Raw genomic sequence first — 8,123 nt, forward strand, 5'->3', positions numbered from 1 at the left:
ACAGAAGCCACCCCTGTAGCCCCCCCTCCCCCGCCCCCCGCTACCAAAACCTTGCCATGCAAACCCAACACAGTCATTTACAAGGATAAAATATTACACTTAAATTATTCTTCTGGATCAAAGGAAACACACCTTACATACAGATCTAAGAATTTATAGTTACTGCAATTGAAATCAGGGTAATAATACATTCAGAGCACAACGGTTATTAAAGTCCTGTTATGATCATAGTAAGACTTTTAGTTAATAATACAGTTAAGACTGATAAACAAAAACATTCTTCTGTGGTGTTATGCTCACCGGTCCAATGTTCACTTGTCTCTGAAGGTCATCAGCTTCAGTCCTCCTCTAGAAGGATATTCTCTTTCATTCTTGCAGTGACTCACCCAGTACTTCATTGGTTTCCAGTGCCACAGTACACTTGTTTTTCTGTTACTGTCCCTGAAACCTCTTTCACCTGACTCGCATTTGTTTATTTATTTGTCTGTTTATACCTTTAGTCACCAGTGTCTGGCCAGCATGATTTGTGTGTAAAGTCCTAGTGTGTCTTCTGTCATCTTGTGCCTGCCCTCACCTAAACCCTACTATTTATTCTTGGGTCATAAGATAGTTCACCCTGCGCAGAGTACTTGCTTTGCTACTTATCCATGAACTATAGGCAGTACACCATACAATTCCACAAAGCTTAACTAAAGCTTAAACAACTTTAGATGATTTTTACTTGATGACTAGACGATTGTTGTCACAACTGAAAGATGCTAAAATCAGCACAGGCTAAGACAAGTCTAGACAAGCCATGGAATCTTGCAACATCAGGTCAATACAAAGCCTATGCAAGTAATGACAAAACAGTATATAGTAAAAAAATAAAAAAAGAGAAAGATTTCTTACACCTAATTGCACTCATTTTGCCTAGATATTAAAGAGAATAAAAAGGTGACAGAAGTAGTAAAATTTTAGTGAGACAAGAAGAGAACAAGTTGGTTTTCTCTATTTCTGTTGTCTCCCCAGTAAGTCTAAAATGACTTTATTTGGATCAATACAGGTATCTTGCTTGTGCAGTCAAACTGCTTATACGGTTCAAAAATGCATGCCTTTAGAATTGTTTTCATTGTTTTCCAATTAAGCATATTTAAATGACAGCATAGATTCTCCTATTATTTACAAGACATAAATCAGAAGCAGTTCTACTACGTCAAGGAAAAACTGCTGTGAGCAAGTGCTGAAGAATGTGACCACAGCATTTAAAATTAATATGTTCAGTGTATGCTCTATTTGTATTCCCTGCTTTCTTTCTGCTAAACATTTCTTTGTTCTTTAGGATATGAGCCATATTTCTCAAGGGTAATGCTTTATTCTCTAAAACAATAAACATATTGACCACTACTATGAATCTTGTAAGATGATTTGCACTACATTAGCAGGCCATGAATCTCCCTTTCTAAGAATCCATATTACAAAACAGAAGTTTAAGCAAAAACATGGCATTACATTGATTTCTTGGGAAGTCATATACACAAATGTGTTTACACAGAAAGATACATGTGCACATGCAAAACATACACAGAGTTGCATAAATACCATGTATTTCACAAACAAATCAATGGCTACTTGAATGAGCTATCTTTCTCTTAGATTTGGTACCAATTCTATCTGTATGAAATATTGATTCTTAATCAATTCAAAAAGAATATGGGCCTCAGATTACTGTTACAGTCCACAACTATCTTTTTTTTTCTTTTTTCTTCTCAGACTATAATAAGGCAGGCTTTCTATCTACATTTGTCATTATATGTATATTATATGTACATACATATACACCATTATATAGTGGTGAAATATTTTCTTGAGAAGGGATAAACAAGTATCCCTAATCAATTTTAACCAGTGGCATCCACTTAGACATATGTATTCTGTGACATATAAATAACATCCATGTCTTCTTCAGCTTCTGGGACCCAGTGGGAAGATTCTATGTCTATTATTAGACTTAATTGTAATTGTTCTCCATGAGAAGTAGTTTTCTTTGTTACAGAAGCAAAGATTCTGCCTTCAACAACAATGTATTTTTTTTTGTTGTTTCTTTTTTTCCCACCCGTCTTGTTTGGTATTATGGTAATTATCAAGACTATGAAAAAGGAGCACCGGTATTGAAATCTGTAGGCATTCTACCTTGTATGACTTTGGTGGATTAAGATTTATACTTTGATAAGGACATGTGACAAATGTGATGGTGTAAGCTGAAACTTTTTTTCTCCTCAGTCGATTGTCAGCTTTGATTTTTCCATGTTTTACTGCTGCTTATAATATTTTCATGACATTTTCTTTCTTTCAGAGGATGCTACATTGTCAGTTGCTAACTGCTCTCTCTAACTGTCTTACAGGAATTTTCATGGGATTCATTTGTTCTTGCAACAAGTTTACTACATAGCCACTCAGAAAGAAGCTGGTACTGGCATTCATCAATAATACACTGGGGTAAAAGGAATCAAGATAAGTCATTTAAAAGGATTGGCTCTTATTCTTATGCAATATTAAGAGCATTTTGGACCTGCACTAAGACAGAAAGGTCTTCTTAGCACCTGAGTGTCCCTCATCAGCCTTGAGCTATGTGATCAACACCAAGAAACAGTTGATTTGAGGAGGAGAATTCATATTTCATTTTTGTAAATAATAAAAAAATCTTTATTAGTTTTGAAGAGACTGTCCAAACTACCTGGAAGCAAATACCAAGGCTGTGTCCTCATAGTCATCCACACAGAGTCAAGGATATGTTTCAATACAATCTAAAATTGTAGGATTTTCTCCAGTCTGGTTTTACCCTAAACTACATGACTGGAGCAGCTGACATGTCAGCCCTGTGGATGATCAGGACAATGAGTCTTAAAACCACGTACAGTTGTCTTGACTGTCAGTAGCTGGGCTTAAGCAAGAGAAAAATATTCCTGCAGGCCTACACAAAATCAGTGTCAGCTGCTCCCATGCCCATTTGCAGTACAGCAAAAGTAGGCAACTACAGTTCCAATTTTAAATCAAATTAAGTAGCTCCTTTTTACAATCACGGTAAAATTCTCTCCAAGTATTTCAGGTATCCGAGTAACACTCACAATTATACCAACAGAAAGCTATAATGAGAATGAGTTAGGCTTGTGTCTTTTGCAATCATCTTCAGAATGGATTCCATTTAATGCCATTTTCTATTCTCATTACAATCTTTGTCAGGCAAGGGCATCAGAATTTTAATGGCCAGTACAGTCTGTTTAAAAACTATAAACTCTTAATGGACTTACAAACAGAGACTTTAACCTTTTAAATATTCTGGACTCATCTCACTTCCCTCTCCTTACAGAGTTCAGGAGATACACACAGGAGAGAATAGAGATGGCAAAAGCAGAACGCCAGGCATTTATAAAGGAAAACTAGGATAACTGAAATCAAGAACATGTAGTAAGGATCTGGAAGTCACAGTCCTTGAGATCCATATGACCTTGGATAAACTTAAGTTGATATTTTAAAAAAATCAGTGGAATCCCCAAATCCACAGTAGGCAGTTGGCAAAGTGATCTGGAGATCTGAGGTCCTAAATTTTTTGTCACCTCTTTGATGTATATGTGGATTACTTATCCAAAAAAGGCAAGGGACCTCTCCTGGCTTGTGCTGAGTTTATGTCCATCAGAAGCCAAGGCATCAACAAAGGAAAGCCAAGGACCTGGGAACTTGGATCTTGTAGAAACACAGCAACTGATACAAGGTGGAGCAGGACACACTGTGCCTTTAGACTGCTGTCTTTCTTTCCTTCAAAACGTCTTCACAATGAATCCTGGCATGTTTGTTTAAAATAGCAACAAAGAAATCCCAAAATATCCATTTGCAACTCATTTGCGGATTTATCACTGGGAAAATAAGTATTTTTGTAATGATGCATAGATTTCAGAGACCATGAGTTAGGGCGGCTCAAACTAGTATGCCTATAAAGTTCAATGCAGCACTGTGTGGAGATTAGTTTGTGGCAGCATATTAAATGCAGTTGTTCAGTTCTCTATCCAAGCTAACCCACTTTCTTGTTGAATAAATTCTCTAGAGATAGGACTGATTTGAACAAGTGTGTATGTCTTCACCTGATATAGTCACGGAGATAAATAGGTACTTCGCAGTGAAATTATTTGAAGATAATGCACCTAAAACTGGTTAGATAAATTGTTTACTAATAGTACTTACTTCTTACTGTTAATGGTTGCTTCGTATTGACTGTAGGGTGCACAGATAAATATCTGCATGGTATATATTTAAAAGCATGAGCTAAAGTCCATTCATGGTGCTACAGAACCAACTTAGGTGGTTTGACCTTCTGTCAACGCTCTGCCTAATGCACACCAAGAGGCTGTTGACCTTCTTTGCCACAGGGGCACACTGCTGACTCATCTTAACTTGTTGTCCACCAGGACTGCCAGCTCCTTCTCTGCAGACCTGGTCCCCAGCCTGTACTGGTGCATGAGGTTATTCCTCCTTTGGTGCAGGACTTGGCTTTTCCCTTCGCTGAACTTCACAAGGATTCTGTCAGCCCATTTCTCCGGCCTGAGAAGATCCTTCTGAATAGCAGTACAACCATCTGGTGAACAAACCACTCCTCCCAGTTTTGTGTTGTCTGCAATCCAGTCTTGCCTTGTGTTAAGGATGCTTGTAGCTTTGGCAGTATCAATTCAAATTTGTGATTGTAGAAAATATCAGGTTTCCAGACAAAAGCCTGTAAGTGTTAGATTCTTGAAAGACCATCATCAAGATGGGGTAGTTTGGCTAGAGCTGAAAAGCCTGGGGTTTTCTGTAAGTTTTTGATAATTTCAGGCCAGCTTCCAGAGGACAAATTCTTTATTGTTCTGACATTTCACCAAATTAAGTCAGAGATATTTTGAGCAAAACATGTTGATCATAGCAGTCAGTTGCTTTTGGAAAAGGCCTATAACCTGGAAAAAAACAGCATCAATCTTTTTTTTTAACTCTTTCATCTATAAATGTCAGAGGGATAAAAAAAACCCAAAACAGGGCACTAAAAGTCTTCTATTATTATGGGAAAATTGTTTCTTTATTTTTCTTGAATCTGGGGTTGTAGCATTTGCATTGGAAATGCAATGTAAAGTAAGTGTATCTGAGCCTATATCCTGTGAATATTCAAACAAGTTATTAGTAATGAAAGACATTTATTTACTCATTCAGGTATGACTTGCATGATCTAGTATGGTCTTAGATAAAAAGTTAGCAGATAAACCTTACTCAACAATGTATTTAAGAATAAATTTATTTAAAGAAGAAAATCCAAATCACCCAAACACTCATTTTAAATGAAATATGCTGTGTTGGGTTTGTGTGGCAAGGTTTTGGTAGTAAGGGGAGCTACAGGGGTGGCTTCTGTGAGAAGATGCCAGAATCTTCCACCATGTCTGATAGAGTCAATTCCAGCCAGCTCCAAGATGCACCTGCTGCTGGCCAAGGCTGAGCCCATCAGTGATGGTGGTAGCACCTCTTGGATAAAATAGTTAAGAAGGGGAGAAAACCTGCTGTGCAACAGCAGCTGCAAGAAAGGAGTGAAAAGATGTGAGAGGAACAACTCTGCAGACACCAAGGTCAGTGAAGAAGGAGGGGGAGGAGGTACTGTGGGTGCCAGAGCAGAGATTCCCCTGCAGCCCATGGTGAAGACCATGGTGAGGCAGGATGTCCCCCTGCAGCCCATGGACATTGATGGTGGAGCAGATATCCACCTGCAGCCCATGGAGGACCCCACGCTGGAGCAGGTGGATGCACCCAGAGGAGGCTGTGACCCCATGGGAAGCCCATGCTGGAACAGGCTGCTGGCAGTACCTACAGCCCCATGGAGAGAGGAGCCCATGCTGGAGCAGGTTTGCTGGCAGGACTTATGACCACATGGGGGACCCACGCTGGAGCAGTCTGTTCCTGAAGGACTGCACCCCATGGAAGAGACCCATGCTGCAGCAGCTCATGGAGAACTGCAGCCCATGGGAAGGACTCAAGTTGGAGAAGTTCGTGGGAGGGACCCCATGCTGGAGGAAGGGAAGAGTGTGAAGAGAAAAAAGCAGCAGAGACAACATGTGATAAACTGAGTGTTGAACCCAGGAAGAAGGCAGGGGTGGGGAGAAGGTGTTTTTAAGATTTATTTTTTATTTCTTATTATCCTACTCTGATATGATTGGTAAATTGAATTAGTTTCCATAAGTTGAGTGTGTTTTGCCCATGACGTTAATTGGTGAGTGATCTCTCCCTGTCCTTACATTAATCCTCAGGCCTTTCATTGTAATTTTCTCCCCCTGTCCAGCTGAGGAGGGGGAGTGATAGAGCAGCTTGGTGGGCACCTGTCATCCAGATAGGATCAACCCACTACACATGCATATACATGTTTTATGAGTGGATCTCAACTTAGTAATTCCATTTAGTTCTCTTTCAAGGTGCAGTCAGAACGTTTGTCTATATAAATCACTGCGAACTTAAACTATCCTCTAAGCAGCAAGCGTTGAGTGTGCTTCCACTGATTTCAAGAAAAGCAAGTTTGAACCAAGTATCTGTTGCAATGGAAATGAAGAACTCTTGGTCTTGGGTATTTCCATGTTTCTCATTAAGTCTGAACACTTGTTCTTATTCTTAATTTTCAGACAAAAATATAGATACTTGTTTTCACTGTTTGGAAGATATTCCATCTTCTTTTGGCTACAGTTTTCATTTGCTACTCATTTAGCTCTACTGATGTGAACAAAACAAGTCCTGTTTATGCTGTTTATTAATTATTATATCTCTTTAATACACACTATGCTCAGGTAATGAAAATAGCTTGTTTAGTCTGGTCTTAAACAGAGTACACTATACTTGAAAGCCAATACTGCACCTTAGAATTTTTTTAATGACTGATAATATACTAAGCTAGTTCCAGCTGTAGACAATGAGTATGAACTCTCTTTATTAGTATTCAGTTAGGCACTAAAAGCATATTGTATAGAACCTAGTACAGCTGGTAAGGGGCCAAGACAGAAAAAAAAAAAAATATCGTTTGCTAAAAGGTTTCCAGAAATTTAATTAAAAAGGAGAGAAATGACAGTCCATATTTTACTTTTTTTTTCATTTTTTAATTAATGAATTAAAAGTGAGGGTCACCTTCCCAACTAATCAGTTTGCAAATAAAGTTTCTAACTCATTTCAGCAAGTATTTCATATAAGCTTGAAGAGATACTACAAAATAATCTTTCTTCTAACTTTGAACAAGAAATTATATCTTAATTGATACTATGGACTACCAGTAAAGCAAAAAGCCATTTGCAGTCCCATTTTTCTGGCCTTCAAACACAAACCACAAAAATACCAGTGTGGCAAGAGCTGTGGAATTTTAGTTGCAAGTATGAATCTTAAGTTTCCCTTATAATTATGGGGTATCTTGTGTGCACACCCAGTGCACTTAGATCTTTAATCCCTCGGGTGGCCCAGGAACAACTCAGCTTGTCTTCCTTGTCAGCTCTTTATTGTCTTCTCAGCATGGATGAGGCAATAGGCTGGTTTCAGACAATAAACTGACCTAAGACAAGGTGGCTGACTGACCTCCTAACCCTCTTCATAACAAAGTACTTGTTTCAGGAGCATTCAAGGTGGGAATTTAAACAAATCACACACTCCCCCAGGGAGCTCAGGCTGTTCCTAGACCAATTTTTGTGCTTAAGTATGTTGTGTTGTGGTTTTGACCCAGCTGGCAGCTAAGCACTACACAGCTCCTCGCTCACCTTCCCTCAGCAGGATGGGAAGAGAATCGGAAGAGTGAAAGTGAGAAAAGTCATGGGTTGAGATAAAGATAGTTTAATAGGTAAAGCAAAAGCCATGCACACAAGCAAAGCAAAACAAGGAATTCATTCACCACTTCCCATGTTCAGCCATCTGCAGGAAAGCAGTGCTCCATCACGAGTAATGGTTACTTGGGAAGACAAACACCATCACTCTGAACATGGCCCTCTTCTTTCTTCTTCCCCCAGCTTTATATACACTGATCATGACATCATATGGTATGCAATATCCCTTCGGTCAGTTGGGGTCAGCTATCCTGGCTGTATCCCCTCCCAACTTCTTGTGCACCCCCA

At 39.0% G+C, this 8,123-nt stretch overlaps 1 long non-coding RNA gene across 1 annotated transcript; it reads left to right on the top strand.

The window, feature by feature from the left end:
* The first annotated feature begins 624 nt into the window (after positions 1-624).
* LOC142600294 (uncharacterized) lies at positions 625-6,222 on the top strand. Its single transcript, XR_012833682.1, has 2 exons — positions 625-2,497; positions 3,352-6,222. It is a non-coding gene; the product is annotated as an uncharacterized LOC142600294 (long non-coding RNA).
* The last annotated feature ends 1,901 nt before the right edge of the window (positions 6,223-8,123 follow it).

Source organism: Balearica regulorum, chromosome 2 (assembly GCF_011004875.1).
Source record: "Balearica regulorum gibbericeps isolate bBalReg1 chromosome 2, bBalReg1.pri, whole genome shotgun sequence".
NCBI classification, from domain to species: Eukaryota; Metazoa; Chordata; class Aves; order Gruiformes; family Gruidae; genus Balearica; species Balearica regulorum.